Source organism: Aotus nancymaae, unplaced genomic scaffold, assembly GCF_030222135.1.
Source record: "Aotus nancymaae isolate 86718 unplaced genomic scaffold, 86718_ANA_hifiasm-v0.15.2.pri h1tg000057l, whole genome shotgun sequence".
In the NCBI taxonomy this organism is placed as follows: domain Eukaryota; kingdom Metazoa; phylum Chordata; class Mammalia; order Primates; family Aotidae; genus Aotus; species Aotus nancymaae.
In genome coordinates, this window is record NW_026988471.1 from 9,812,024 (window position 1) to 9,828,018 (window position 15,995).

The following is a 15,995-nucleotide window of genomic DNA, read 5'->3' on the forward strand; positions in this document are numbered from 1 at the left end:
CGGGGTTTCACCATGTTGACCAGGATGGTCTCGATCTCTTGACCTCGTGATCCACCCGCCTCGGCCTCCCAAAGTGCTGGGATTACAGGCTTGAGCCACCGCGCCCGGCCCAAAATTACTTTCTTTTAAGATTTTTCAACTAATTACTTGACAATTACATTCCATTCTGTATGGTCCACTTCATTTAATTCATTTAACTCATTAAAGACTAAAATTCTAGACTATAGTTAATGGCAATACATTGTATTCTTGAAAATTGCTAAGAGAATAGATTTTAAATGTTCTCATTACGAAAAATGGTAATGCAAATGTTAATTAGCTCAATTTAGCCGTTCCACCACATATACATGTTTCAAAACACCATGCTGCACACAACAGATACATGCAATTTTTATTTGCCATTTAAAAATAATTAGTTGATTTTTAAAATTTCTGTGTAAAGAATTCTTCAAAACTAAATCTGTATAAAGAATTCTTCAAAACTGCCGGGTGTGGTGGCTCACACCTGTAATCCCAGCACTTTGGGAGGCCAAGGCAGGCGGATCACCTGAGGTCAGGAATTTGAGACATGCCCGGCCAACATGGTGAAACCCTGTTTCTATTAAAAAAAAAGAATTCTTCAAAACTAAATTCTTCAAAACTTGTGACCAGGCTCTACAAGTTATCACAATGAAAGGCTGAGAAACAAATGGCTGAAGAGAATTATAACCAACTAATAAAATATGAATCACTAAGTTTATAATCCAACTTTGAAAAAAATATAATCCAACCACTTTCACAAAATACTATGATCGCTTTGTACATTTTTGCTATTGATACAAATCTTTCCCAACAAAATGCCACACCAGCTGAGGTCAATTTATGCCAAAGGAAACCTGCTCAGTCAACAGAGAAAATATGTTAATGAAATCCTCCCTTAAGCTGGAGGTATTCTGACAAGAGAACACTGGGCTCGGACAAAATGGAACTTCCAATGATGACTTAACCTGTTTATTTCAGTAGCAATCAGGCATACCGGAAAAAAACTCAGAAATCATAATGGAAATTATTAAATCTAGCTTAAAGCATTTGTAGAAGGAAGATAATTATAACAAAGAAAAACAGCCCCTGTTAACACTCCCTTCAAATGAAAAGTAGATGTTAGATATGGTCATATTAATTTAGTTATATTATTTTGCCTGTTTAGAAAGGGTGATTCTCTTCACGCCAATATAGCATGAGAGTCTTACAGAGAAATTTCATATTAGCACAACCTACAATTTTAAAAAATAGAAGCAAAGGTTTTTATATGCTAAGTGGTTTGACTTCAACCATAAAAGACAGACTCAAGAAATGCAAGGCGTTTTTAAAAATTTCATATAGAACACTTTTTAAAAGAATTCCTACTGTTTTAAGCAATTTTAGGACAGTAGTTTTAAGTCAACAACTAAATGCTACCACATACAAAGCACTGTGCTAAGCTGAAGACTGACCATGATCTCCCTGAAGAAGTTTAAAATCCAACTGGAGCACATATGTGTTCTCGCATGTGCACACGCATGCACATACACACACAGTGTGTGCAACAAACTCAGAATGCACTGAGTCCACAGGGAAGATGCTGGAAACAACAACAGAGATGGCTGGGGACACCGAGTAAGTCTACTTGAAAGGACTTCCTATTGGAATGTGCACATGAGCAAGCTAGGAAAACCACAGAGCATCTTCTGATGCTGACAGAGTTGAGGACCTTGTAACTACAGGAGTAGGTATCTGCTTCCAGTGAGTCATAAATCGGAAAATGCAAAGCTCTATCAGATAATGGTGTACTCCCCAAGACAGTAAGCTTTTCTTCTTTTAGACAACATCAAAGTATGCTATTATCTCTTTTTCAGAATATCTAAGATACTGTCCTCTGAGGAGACGAGAGACATCTGTTTTGTAAACTGCTGAATTTTTAGTACCTAGAACAGTGCCTGCCAAACAGTAGGTGCTCAATAACTATGTGACAAATAAATCCAGTCATGTATAAAACACATTGTGAATTTCATACACATAAAGTACTAAAACTTAAAGGGTTCTCTCTGGCAAAAGTATTTCTAAATTGGTCTAATATTCCTTATTCAAGATAAGAACACTCAAATACCTCACCATAAAGCTACTGAATATATGAACACGCCTGGTTAGAGATCTATCTTGACTCCTATGCAAGGGGACACTGGTTACCCAAAGGACCTCAAAATGAAATAGTTCCACCTTTAAATCAATCATAAACATGGGCTTTGAAGACAATAAAAAGATGTTACTGTGTGCACTGACTTTTGGAGGTGAGGGGCAGGAACACTACAACAGTCTAGATCTGAATTTACTTTCACATGAAATGTGAAAGTAAATTCTCTTTTGTAATGTTCCATAATATTCTTTCTGATTATCTAGATTTTAATGGAAGTGGTTTAAATTGACTGTCAGAGGATAGGTCTAGTTATGGTAAATAATCTCTGCAATCAGATTCATGGTCATTAAATTTTCTAGGAAAAAATACTTCCATCAAAAACAAAATTAAACCTAGTAGCTGACCTTATTAATCACATTTCCCAAGTTCCTTTTCAGAGAAAAAAATCAAAACCACCCCAACAAAGTTGAAATTATTGATTTACACTGGTATAAACTGCAGGTTTTATCCACATTAGACCTTTCCTCAGAGGCCTACTATTAAGTTGCAAAAACAGTGGCTGGCTTAGCCAATAAGGAGGGCTCAACCACAGGCACGCCACACTCTCTGATGTACCTAAAATGACCACAGTGTCAATATGTAAAATGTCCTTGTTGCCTTCGTAGCCATAAAATATGTTAAACCGCAGGGCGCAGTGGCTCACGCCTGTAATCCCAGTACTTTGGGAGGCCGAGGCGGGTGGATCACGAGGTCAAGAGATCGAGACCATCCTGGTCAACGTGGTAAAACCCCGTCTCTACTAAAAATACAAAAAAATTAGCTGGGCATGGTGGTGCGTGCCTGTAATCCCAGCTACTCAGGAGGCTGAGGCAGGAGAATTGCCTGAACCCAGGAGGCGGAGGTTGCGGTGGAGATCGCGCCATTGCACTCCAGCCTGGGTAACAAGAGCGAAACTCCGTCTCCAAAAAAAAAAAAAAACTTAAACCTCAACTAATCCTTTAAAATATATTAATTTACTTTCTAAATTCCACATTTTTGAACTTCAGGAAAACATCCTTTTTGGCCATATATGGACTATCACTGCTACCTCAAACTTTCCAGCTTTTCTGTCTTGCTTTTTCATTGCTGTATTCTAGGCTTCAGTCACACCATGTTGCCCATGCTCGTCAATTTATAAGACTTTCTTTTTACTTTTTTAGAGACAGGTTCTTGCTGTGTTGCCTAGGCTGGTCTTGTAACCCTGAGTTCAAGAGATCCTCCTGCCTCAGCCTCCAGAATAGCTAGAATTGTAGGCAGTGGCACTGTGCTCAGCGAGTATTTCCTAAACTCACAGGTCAGTATGAATAAAAGTAGAAAATTCAAAACTGATCATCAGATTGCTAGAAAAGGATAATGTGGATCCCTTAGCAACTTTAATGATAATCATATCAACCAACCTAAATGGAAACAGTTGATTCTCCAAAATATGAAAGAATCTTTACGTACCAACATGCTACAAGAAGGCCGCAACTCAAATGCAGCGAAGTATGTGCTTGTGCCAATCCAGGGAGCAGAAAGAAGAACCAATTTTAAAGGACATGAAAATACATGCCATATGCCCAGGATTATCACTGCTTCCATGATTACAATCTGCCTTTAAGATGTTAATCACAAAACTCAAAATTCTCATATATTCCTGTAATGGACTACAAGTGGGGAGGAAAAAGGGTAAATACTACGAATCTTAGGGGCCAGGTGCAATGGCTCATGCCTAATCTCAGCACTTTGGAAGGCTAAAGCAAGAGGACTGCCTGAGCCCAGGAGTTCAAGACAGCCTGGGCAACACAGTGAGATCCTGTCTCTACAAACATACATATTGCTGGCCACCCGCAGTGGCTCACACCTGTAATCCCAGCACTTTGGGAGGCTGAGGCGGGCAGATTGCCTGAGGTCAGGAGTTCGAGACCATCCTGGTCAACATGGTGAAACCCCATCTCTACTAAAAATACAAAAATTAGCTGGGCATGGTGGCACATGCCTGTATTCCAGCCACTCAGGAGACTGAGGTGTGAGAACTGCTTGAACCCAGGAGGTGGAGGCTGCGGTAAGCCAAGATTGCACCACTGCACTCCAGCCTGGGTGACAGAATTAGACTCTCTCTCAAAAGAAAAAGAAAGCCACATTGTTAAAATTAGCTGGGCATGGTGGCATGTACCTGTAGTCCTAATTATTATCCCAGGAGCATGAGATGGAAGGATCCCTTAAACTCAGGATTTGAAGGCTGCAGTGAGCTATGATGGTGCCACTGCTCTCCAGCCTGGGCAACAGAGTGAGACCCTGTCTCTAGAAACAATAAAAAGAAAAAGAAAATACATAAATAAATAACCTCTTAGGGAGCTGAAAGAGGATACTCCTTCCCTTACTCTACTTTAGAAAAATCACTGTGCTACATCCCAAAGCTGTGCTGAGACAGAAAAAAAGACTGAGGATTACCAGATAAATGGTTTTAAAAGATCAAGGGTGATTAAAACAACAAAGTACTATTAATATTATAGACAAAGAACCAAAGTCTACTAACCCAATATAAATGCCATCATTTTTTTCCGCTTACTTACATTGCTACTGTGTATAAAAAAGCATTTCATTATCTAACGTACTAGTAATATAAAAAATAAGAAAATAATTGGTAACACAGAACAGCCAATACATTTGTAATTATCATTTTTTTAGAAATATTCTTTTTGGGTTTTTTTGAGACAGCATCTCCATCTGTAATCCCAGGGTGGAGTGCAGTGGCGTGATCTCAGCTCACTGCAATCTCTGCCTCCCAGGTTCAAGCAATTCTCATGTCTCAGCCTCCTGAGTAGCTGGGATAACAGGCACACACCACCACACCCAGCTAATTTTTTTGTATTTTTAGTAGAGATGGGGTTTTGCCATGTTGGCCAGGCTGGTCTCAAACTCCTGACCTCAGGTGATCTGTCCACTTTGGCCTCCCAAAGTCTGGGATTACAAGTGTAAGTCACAGTGGCCAGCCTAGAAATATTCTTTTACAAGCCTGGGCAATGTAGTGAGGCCTCGTATCTACACAAAAAACACAAAATAAAAAAAATTAACCAGGCGTAGTGCCATGTGCCTGTGGTCCCAGTTATTCCTGAGGCTGAGGTGGGAGGATCACTTGAGCTCAGAAGGTCAAGCTGTAGTGAGCCATGATCATGCCTCTGCACTCCAGCCTGGGCAACAGAGTAGGACCCTGTCTCAAAAAGAAAAAAAAAAGTATCACATGGAAAAATGACCTGAGTATATTATTTTAATTTCAGGAATAAAACTGGAACCATAAAATGTAACAAGATAGATTTTAATTCAATTTTTATGCATCACGTATTTCTTGAATTGTATATTCATTATGTTCTAGGTATAGTATGCCCTATAAAAATAGGTAGTAGAATGAAACCCAAAAGGAACAGAGTTGTTTCAAATATAGCAATACCTAAGTATTGATATACGGAAGGACTAAATGATTCTTAATTTCTTCAACTTTATTCATTCATTCAAAAAGTTAACTGAGCATTTAGTAAAAGTTAAGTGCTAAAAGTCAAACATAAGTAAAATAAAGTGTGGAAAACAATCAAGTACAATACAGTGGGATTAATGCCAAAACAGAAATTTTTAAAAGGTTCTAAGAAGTCCTTTATCTGCTGAGGCAGATGAGGATAGCTTTGCAATGGGCACTTGAACAAGGCCCTGAAAAACTGAGAGGCTATGGTTTCATAATCAGTAAAGCTTAACTGCCATACTAAATAGTTAGAATGTAATGCTACATAAAATGAAAATATTTCACTGATTATTAATTATACAGAAGATGTTTAGTTAGGAGAATTGTCATTTTCACCTTTAGTGATCCTAGAAATTCCATTTAAACATTTTTTATGTTTTAATGACACTATTAAACAGGTAAGAACTACATTTACTGATTAGCAACAACAGGCAGTTTGAATACAAAACAGTTTTACCACCTAGCAACCATAACAAGTATCTAGTTATTTTATTATACAACTGTTTTCAGGACACTCTAAAAATAGATATAAATACCAATTCTGGAACTAGAACAATAATAAAAACAGTAACAACAATAAAAATAATAATAGCACCAGCAACCCATCCAAGAAGTACAGGGTTTTATCCCCCATTAGAATTTTTTTTTTTTTTTTTGAGATAGAGTCTCACATTGTTGCCCAGGCTGGAGTGTGTGGTGCAATCTTGGCTCACTGCAATCTCCACCTCCCAGGTTCAAGCGATTCTCCTGCCTCAGCCTCCCAAGTAGCTGGGACTATAGGCATGCACTACCATGCCCAGTTAATTTTTGTATTTTTAGAAGAGATGGGTTTTGCCATGTTGGCCAGGCAGGTATTGACCTGACCTCGGGTGATCCGTCTGCCTTGGCTTCCTCAAGTGCTGGGATTACAGGCATGAGTTACTGCGCCCAGCTCCCCATTAGAATTTAAATCCTGGTTTAACCAGAAATCTGTTAACCTTACTTTAAGGCCATGATTCTTTTTGGAAAACAGGATCTCGCTGTTGCCCAGGCTGGAGTGCAGTGGTACAACCATAGCTCACTGCAGTGAGGCCCTGGTTCTTTATCAGGAACAACTGGGGCCAGGGTTTGAAACAAGTAACTTTTTGCATTTTAAAAAAGTAATATGTACGTTGTTTATAACAAAAAACCTTCAGTGAGGCCTGAGTCAGTGGCCCCTGATCAACCATATTAACAATTCTGCAGCAAAACCTACATATTCACACCAGTGATTTGGGATAAACACAGACCTAGAAAGAAACTCGCTATTTCACACAGGTTTAAGTCCCAGTGAATCAGGTACGGACACGGTTCACCACAGAGTTACAAACAAATTTTCAAGGTAAATTTCAGAATTGCAGCTAAGAGATGATGGAGCTGTACTACGATGTATATACACACTATACATGGCTACGTATGGTAAATAGGTACTAAATACAGACATACTATAAATATTAGTGACCACTATTATGATTAACGATAATTTTTCTAATCCCATAGCCTGCATCTCTGAGGGGAAAATGGGATTTTGCCGATTAAGAAAACCAACTCTGCATATAAACTCAAAAGAAAACTTTCTTTTCCAGCTTTTCTTCCATTATTGGTTGAAAGGCCTCACTAGCAGCAGCATGTATTTTTAAATTCTGACAGCTGAGGCTTAATAAACGATCATAAACCCAAGAGAAACAACTGGGTGAGCCAGAGGGAGTGGCCATATCCTAAGTGTGTGTAATTGCTTTTGCAGCATAATGAGCAGCCTAATTGTATACCCAAGTTTACATGCATTTGTGTGAGTAATTATGAGTCATTTAAATGTACTCTACTTGTAGTGTTTTGTTCTTAAAAATCAGATTAGCAAAGGAGCAATTTGATTTCAACATTTTAAAAGATCTTTTTTTAAAAAAGAAAAACTATTATCTGCCATGACTCAATTGATTTAATATTTGGAAAGACAATTTCGGGACTGAAATGAAATAACAAGAAAAATAAGGCCAAGTAAAAATATATGTAAGACTCCTTAAGCACTATCTCACTAATAGCCCACCAAGCAATAGTCAATCTATGTGACACTATGAGTACAAATACACATGACAAAGTCCCTTTAATCAAGGGCTAGTGGAGATAGGACGCCCCAAGCAAACATTTAAACACGAAATTAAAACTAATGTTAAGAAATACAGAGAGCTTTCGGCTAATAATGGTACCCCCATCTCTGTCAAGCCTTTCCTCCCTCAGAATCCTTGGGGCAATAACTTCCAGGCTCTAAGCGCAGGTGAAGACAGGATGAGGCACAGGCCCGAATAAATGGGGAATGATGGAGCCAATGAACACCCAAATCCTCACCATTCCTAAAGAGACCAGGAGATAATTCTCTGGACGAGGGGAACCAAAGCTGCCCTAGGGGGCTTGGGGGTCGGGGGAGAGTATACCACCAGGCACAGGTGACTTAAGCTGTGGGGCTGAAGTCAGGCCAATTAATGGTAGTGTAGGCATCAAACTGTGGGACCCTCGGCTCCTTTTCCCAGTCCCTGGAATGCCAAAGTCAAGCCTATGTTGCTGTGTGTCCACTCTACCAGCCCAAACCCCCAATGCCTCAGAAAGAAACTGGGGGATTCTTCTCTGGAGAAAATGAAAGGTCCCAGAAGACAGACTTCAAGATACTGATATCTGGGAATAGTCATTAGCTGAAGGGGCAACATGAAAACTACCACCAGTGGACAAGACCACTTTGCTTTTTTTTTTTTTTTTTGAGACAGAGTCATGCTCTGTCACCCAGGCTGGAGTGCAGTGGTGCAATCTCAGCTCACTGCAACTTCTGAGTTCAGGAGTCTTGTGCCTCAGCCTCCCGAATAGCTGAGATTACAGGTGTGCACGACTACACCTGGCTAATTATTTTTGTATTTTTAGTAGAAATGGGTTTTCACCATGTTGGCAAGGCTGATCTCAAACTCCTGACCTCAAGTGATTTACCCACCTCCGTCTCTCAAAGCGCTGGGATTACAGGCGTGAGCCACCGTGTCTGGCCCCAGCTGGCATTTTAGCACATCATTCTTCGTTCTTTTTGTTTGTTTGTTTGAGACAGGGTCTCACTTTATCACCCAGATTGGAGTGCAGTGGCGTGATCTCAGCTCACTGCAGTCTCAACCTTCCAGTTTCAAGAAGTCCTCCCACTTCAGCCCCTCAAGTAGCTGTGACTACAGGTATTCGTCACCATGCCCAGCTCATTTTTGTCTCTTTTGTAGAGATGGAATTTCGTCACGTTGCCCAGGCTGGTCTTAAACTCCTGAACCCAAGCGATCCACTGGCCTCGGCCTCCCAAAGTGCTGGGATTACAGGCGTAAGCCACCATGTCTGGCCCTCATTCTTAAACAGGAACAGGTTGCCTGAGCTCCCTCCCCATTCACTTATTCAACAAAGAGTTACCGCCAGGCACTTTCCCCTTCTCTCCAGATACTCAGTAAACAAAGCACAGAAGAATCCCCACCTTCAAACAGCTTACCTTCCAGAAAGGGGAAACAGCCAACAAGGGAGAGGCAGTGTAGAGCATGACAGAGACCAGTGCTGTGGGGAAACTGAAGGAAAGAAGGCAATGAAGAACAGAGGGGAAGGGGAGACGGATGGACACAGACCCAAGAAGCAGAAGGGAGTGACCCTCAAGAATACCTGGCAACTGCAAAGGCCTAGAGGTTGGAATTGCTTGGCATGTTTGCAGATCAGTAAAAAGACCAGCCCAGTGTGGCTTGAATAGAGAGAGCAAGGGTGAGCAGGGGCATTCATGAGAATCATGCTGGCAGAGGCTGGGCAACTAACTGGTTCTGGGCATTTAAGGAAATCTCTGTTCAATCATTAGCTGACAATTCAGCAAACCAAGCAGAGACTTCAGTCATCACATGTAACAAAGAAATCAGATTTTGTAGAATTAGTCCAGGGGAGTCACTAAACAAACAAACAACAGCAAACCCTGGGGACCTGGGGGAGGGGCTGAGTTCCATAATTCCTGAGTTAGATTATTTAAAGCATCCAGCTTCCAACAGAAATATTATAAGACATGCAAAGAAACAAGAAAAGCAGGGTCCATATACAGGGAAGGGAAAGTGGTCAGAGAACTCATCTTTAAGAAACTAGTTATTTTACTAAGTCCAAACACTGAACTTAGAAAAAATTGGATCATGACATTTATCAACTGCTGAATGGGTGAACAAGATGTGATGTATCCATACAATGGAATATCACTCAGCAATGAAAAGGAAAAACGTACTGATACATGGTACAAGACGGATGAGACTGGAAAACAGGCTAAAGAAAAAACAGACCACACACTGTAGGAGTCCATTTATATGAAATGTCCAGAAAAGGCAAATCTATAGACAGGAAGAAGATCAGTGGTTGCAGGGGCTGGGGGGAGGGAGGAGAAGGAAGAATAACTGGCATGGGGTTTCTGATTCCTCATGAACCAGAGGGATGGACAAGGACCCAAGAAGCAGGAGGGAGTGATCCTCAAGAATAGCTGGCAACTGCGAAGGCCTAGAGGTTGGAATTGCAGAATGTGATGTAATTAGTGGCAATCACTGTACAACTCTTTTTGATTTGAGATGGGGTCTCACTATGTTACCCAGGCTGGTCACAAACTCCTGGGCTCAAGTAATCCTCCCGCCTCAGCCTCCCAAGTAGCTGGGATTATGGATAGGCATCACAGAGCCTGGCTCAGGACTATACACTTTAAAAGGATAAACTTCATGGTATGTGTATTATGTCTTTTTAAAAGTGTTATTTTTTTAAATCGAATGAAAGGATCCTGCACTGTACTAGGTTATTATGTCTCCTTAGTTTCCTGTAATCTAGGAGTCCCCCTCACCTTCACTGACTCAGGATGTGAACATTTTCTCAAGGCTCAGGCCAGAGCTCTTAGAAAGAGCCCTGATTTGCAGAGGTCCCCACAGTCCTCCTCTGGTGATCCCTGCTCATAATCAGATCTGGTTAAACGTTTCTGGTGAGAATCACACAAGCAATGCTGTGCCAAAAGAATACTTCAAACTATTTCTATACTAAGTGTTTGGCTCTGTGTGATTAGTATTTGCAAAGTCATGTGTTTACAGCACTTTATTTTCATGTCTTTTTATATTTTTGTATTTTTTCATTATTTTTTATATTTTGAGTATAAAATTAGGTTCCAGGAAGGGAGTCCAATAAGGGTTTGTCTGGGGACTGTCTCCCAGGACCTCCCCTGGCTTAGGAAGGGAGGCCAGAAAAATCCAAGAAACATTTATTCCCACCCACTACCCCAATACACAAATAAATTGGAAAGGGGGTAGGTTTGGGGACGGGGCACACCTCAGTTCTTTTCAAAGGGAGGTGACAGGAAGTTACTTTTTAGCAAACTTACTGAAAAGACTATGCCTATACTCTGCTATTTCACCAAACAAAAATATATACAAAATCAATCCACTCCTTTTCCTTTTTAAATTTTTAACATTTACTTGAGGAGCTAGAATGTGAAGGAAGCTTCTGGGAAACCAAAGTAATAATTTACTGAAAACTAAATTCACATATCTATTGGAAGTTGATAAACTTTGAACTTAAGCAGGATTCAGAATATGCAAGCTTGGTGAAGACAGATATTCCTAAAAAAATGTAGGAACAGGAGATAAAGAGTTATTCTCAAATGAACCACTATAGTATGTATGTATGTATGTATGTATGTATGTATGTATGTATGTATTTATGAGACAGGGTTTTGCTCTGTCACCCAAGCTGGAGTACAGTGGCATGATCATAGCTCACTGCAGCCTTGACCACCTGGGCTTAAGTGATCCTCCTGCCTCAGCCTCCTGAGTAGCTGGACTACAGACATATACCCATGTCCAGCTAATTTATTTTATTTTGTAGAGATGGGGGTCTCACTATGTTGCCCAGGCTGATCTTGAACTCCTGGGTTCAAGTGATCCTCCCACTTTGGCCTGCCAAAGCGCTGGGAGGACAGTTGTGGCCCCTCACTGCGCCTGGCCAAACCACTATAGTTTAAGTGTGCAAAAATTTTATTCAAAATCAAGAAACTCATTCATAAAACAAATCTGTTAAAATTCTCTTTTAAATATTCAAAAGTGGATTTCACTTATTATTCTACTTTGAAGTAGAATAAAAAGCTTTACATGTCTGTCTGCTTTTCATGAAACACTACAAACGACATGTTAAATAGCATGAAAAAATCCTCCGCTTACATTTTTCTTCACTTCTCAAGGAAGAAAAAGAAAATTTTAACATGGCCCCAATCTTCTTCAAAATCCATTGTTAGCTGAATAAGAAAAACAGATGTTTATTTTAAAGTCTCCTGTTCATTCTTTCCTGAAGAGCCTGGCCTTGCACCTTGGCTACAGTCATTTGATGTTTATCGTCATATTACACTTGAATTCCAGTGCAGTTTCCTAGAGTTCACTTCCAGAGTTTGCAATAACAATGACTCTAAGTAGTGTTAAAGTCCTTTACTTCCAGCCTTTTCCTCTCCCAATTTCCTAACTATGCCAAACGCTAAACTTGCACACATGCACACACACACATGCCCCAAGGATGCTAAAGGCACTACGCCAATTTGCTTACATGAGAATGTATTTATCTTTTTGATCATGCACCTGGTGATGAGCATTCCCCAAGATCTTGTTTTGTCATTTTACTCCTGCCAAGAGTTACACAGATGGTTTAGTGTGTTATCCTTAGCACATGAGTAGTTTCCTGGTTCCATTTGACTTCCTTGCAGGCAAAGTGTTTATTAATAACTTTTCTGCATATTCTTATCGCTTTCTAATTCTTAATTCTGAAATCTATATAAAAACTAAGGGTACCAATATATTTAAAAATACCCTGGGGGGGAAACTTGGCAGAAACAAAGGAAGAGCAAAACTTTAAAAAAATTATATGTACACTTTTTCTCAAGGTTCTATACCTTAACAGTGCTATTCTAGGAAGGTGAAAAAATATTTTAACACCATTTAGCAGTTACTGATTATCTTGGGGAGGCAGTCATGCACGGAACTAGGAAATCCTGAAGAACACATTTTAAATTCATACAAAATAAAATTTTCCATGTTTCCCCAAATAAAGCTGAAGGAAAGAAAGCATGATACTGGCATAGCAAAGGACGTAAAGGAACTCAATGTGAACTCAGTGGAATAAAATGCGGTCAACCACAAAGTACTTAAGTAGAGTCTTAAACATGCATAGTTTCCTCTGAGGTGATAAACAGGATTCCCACACATGTGATGATATTTAGGATCTCACTAAGATGTATGATATGTGGGTGTGCATGGCTGTAGGAGGGAATCAGTATGTATACACTGTTGGTTTTTGCTGTTGATGTTGTTGAGACAGAGTTTTGCTCTATTGCCCATGCTGGAGTGCAGTGGCATAATCTCAGTTCACTGCAGCCTCTGCCTCCTGGGCTCAAGTGATCCTCCTGTCTCAGCCTCCTGAGTAGCTGGGACCACAAGTGCATGCCACCATGCCAGGCTAACTTTTTACATTTTAGTAGAGACAGAGTTTTGCCATGTTGGCCAGGCTGGTCTCAAACTCCTGAGCTCAAAAGATCCACATGCCTTGGCCTTCCCAAAGCCACTGTGCCTGGCCACTGCTAATTATTTTTTAGTGAAGTCTTAGGATAGATCCCAAAGACTTCATGTAAAATCTAAGCATCATTTTAAAAAAAATGAAGAACTTTATTAAAAAAACCATACACATAATGAAATCTTTAAACTCAGAAGGAAAAGAAAGTGATGAAGTTTGATAGGGATGGTGGTGAGAGGTTAAAAAAAAAACCAACTGCTATCATTAACTCAAAAATTTAACTTTGGGGTGTGGTGGTTCATGCCTGTAATCCCAGCACTTTGGGATGACAAAGTAGAAGGATTGTTTGAGCCCAGGAATTCAAGACCAGCCTGGACAACATGGCGAGACTCCATCTCTATAAAAAATACAAAAATTATCCAGGTGTGGTAGCACATTGCTGTAGGTCCAGGTACTCAGGAGGCTGAGGGCTGAGGTTGGGCAATCACTTGAGCCCAGGAGTTCAAGACTGCAGTGAGCTGTGATCAGGCCACTGCACTCCAGCCTGGTGACATTAGAATAAGATCCGGTTTCAAAAAAAAAAAAAAACTTTGGGTTCCTATGCAACTAAGGCAAAAGGAGATGAACAGGAAGGTGGGAAGCCACGCTTTACTTGATAAAGGGAAGTATACTGATAGATCTGGAAGGAAATTCTCTATTGGAACAAAACTCAAACAGCATATCATAGATCCTTAAGACAGTCCAGCAACAAAAAATATTGCTTTGAGAGGCTTACAGAAGTTCAACATCAAGGAAAAATGATTAAACTATAATTTATGAAGGCCAAAGTAATGTGGTCTGAGGAAGTGGCTTAATGATCTCACTTGACTCTGGAAAAGTTTAGAGCTATGCTGTCCAGTAAGGTAGTCACTAAGCCACTTGTGGGTATTTAAGTCAAAATTAATTAAATGAAATGAAAAATTCAGCCCCTTAGATGCAGTATTCACATTTCAAGTGCTCAACAGCTTCACGTGACTAATGGCTACGACATAGGACACAGCAGACATAGGATGTGTCTGTCATCACAGAAATGCTGGTGGCAGACTTTGGTTTAGAGAACGGGAAAATATGGATGGTAAATAGTTACACAGAAAACTATGTACGTAAAGTATGATATATCTATATAACAAAACACTATGCAACTATTAAAAAGAGTGAGTTTGATTTATGTGATGACCAGAATCCTATTGCTAGTGATCAAAAACACCTGTCGGAATAGTATAACGAGGCCTTGATTCTGTGCAAGCCCCATGCCAGCGCTGTGTATGTTGTATGTGACTTGCCTGCATAGCATGTGCACCAGCTTGTTAATAATGGTCATGAAGGACTTTTCTCAGCTATCTGTTGTTACAAGGGTTAATTTTTTTTAGTTAGAGCATTTTTCCTTAAAAAAAGAAGAAAAAATAAACGCCCCCAAATGAATACAGGCACAGATGCAGATACCAAGTGGTTAACAAGTCCTTGACATTATGAAACTGAAACCTCAATTATTTCAAATACTCTGTAAAGGAGCAGAGACCCAGCCCCTAATTCAAAATTGAGGCTATTAGTGAGCACTCAAGTCAGTACTAGTGCTGCTGACTGAGAACACATACTCAAAGTGCAGACAATAAAGATGCTTTTTTTCCTCCAGAAAATTCAAGAACCTAACTCATAACCTTTGATCCTTTCCATGGAGATAAACTAGAAAAACAAGATCAAAACTCCCTCCCAGGAAGCAGTTTACATACAGAGTGTTAGAATGAAGACAATTCAACACGGCCAAAACTGAATTTAGCATCTACTCCACCTTATCTCTGTGAACGGTATCACTACTCAGTCAGTTCTCTCTCCCTCTCATCCTTCACTCCCCACGAATCACCGCACCCCATGGGCATACTCCTTGATGTCTCACACCCAACTCCTCCCTCACCATGCCTACTGCCTTAGATGAGGCCCTCATTATTTTTTCTAATTAATTACAGTATGTCCTATCCCTGGCTTCCAAAGCCAACCCCCATTATACAGGCAGAATCATCGGACACACCTGATTTCGCTCCCATCAATAAAACCCTTCAAAGGCATGCCACTCTAGTTAAAAGCAAAGGCAAAAATTGTATCATGGTATAAAAGGTTTGGCTTTAAGTCCTGATACTTCTCCAGTAAGAATGGAGAAGTATTAGTATCTCTCATCCCCTAACAGCCACTAAAAAACCCAAACTCTTCCCAAACAGGCTGAACAGTCTGGGGCTCGTGTGTCTTACTTCAGCTCCCTCTATAAAGAATGATCACCCTGATTCTACCACCCTTCTTTCCACCATCACTGCCTAATTCCTGAACGGCCTTTGAAATCTGATTCAAATATTACTTATGGGAAAGTGACTTTTTTTTATCTTTTGTAAGATCCTGTATATCAAAGTCCCTTATCACCTGTATTATCTGTTCTGTTACTAGACTACCAGCTCCTAGGCAACAAGGCCCACATCTTCAAATGCCTTTGATATCCTAGTGCAGTCTCTGATATTCTACCCTTAGTACAGGCACAGGAAAGATGCTCACCGTTTGTGTAATAAATGTTTGTATAATAAATGACCCAGCCCCTCAAAAACTCAAAACTAACAACGAATTAACACAACTATCTAGTTAAGCCCACAAAGACAAAAATCATAGTGTGTCATTTTCATGACTGACCAACATAAATAAATGATACTTGCAAAT

The 15,995-nt window shown here is 40.1% G+C and overlaps 1 protein-coding gene across 2 annotated transcripts in view; it reads right to left on the minus strand.

The window, feature by feature from the left end:
- The window catches only part of NOL10 (nucleolar protein 10), a 113,039-nt gene that overhangs the window by 32,806 nt on the left and 64,238 nt on the right, over positions 1–15,995 (minus strand). The window lies entirely within an intron of this gene.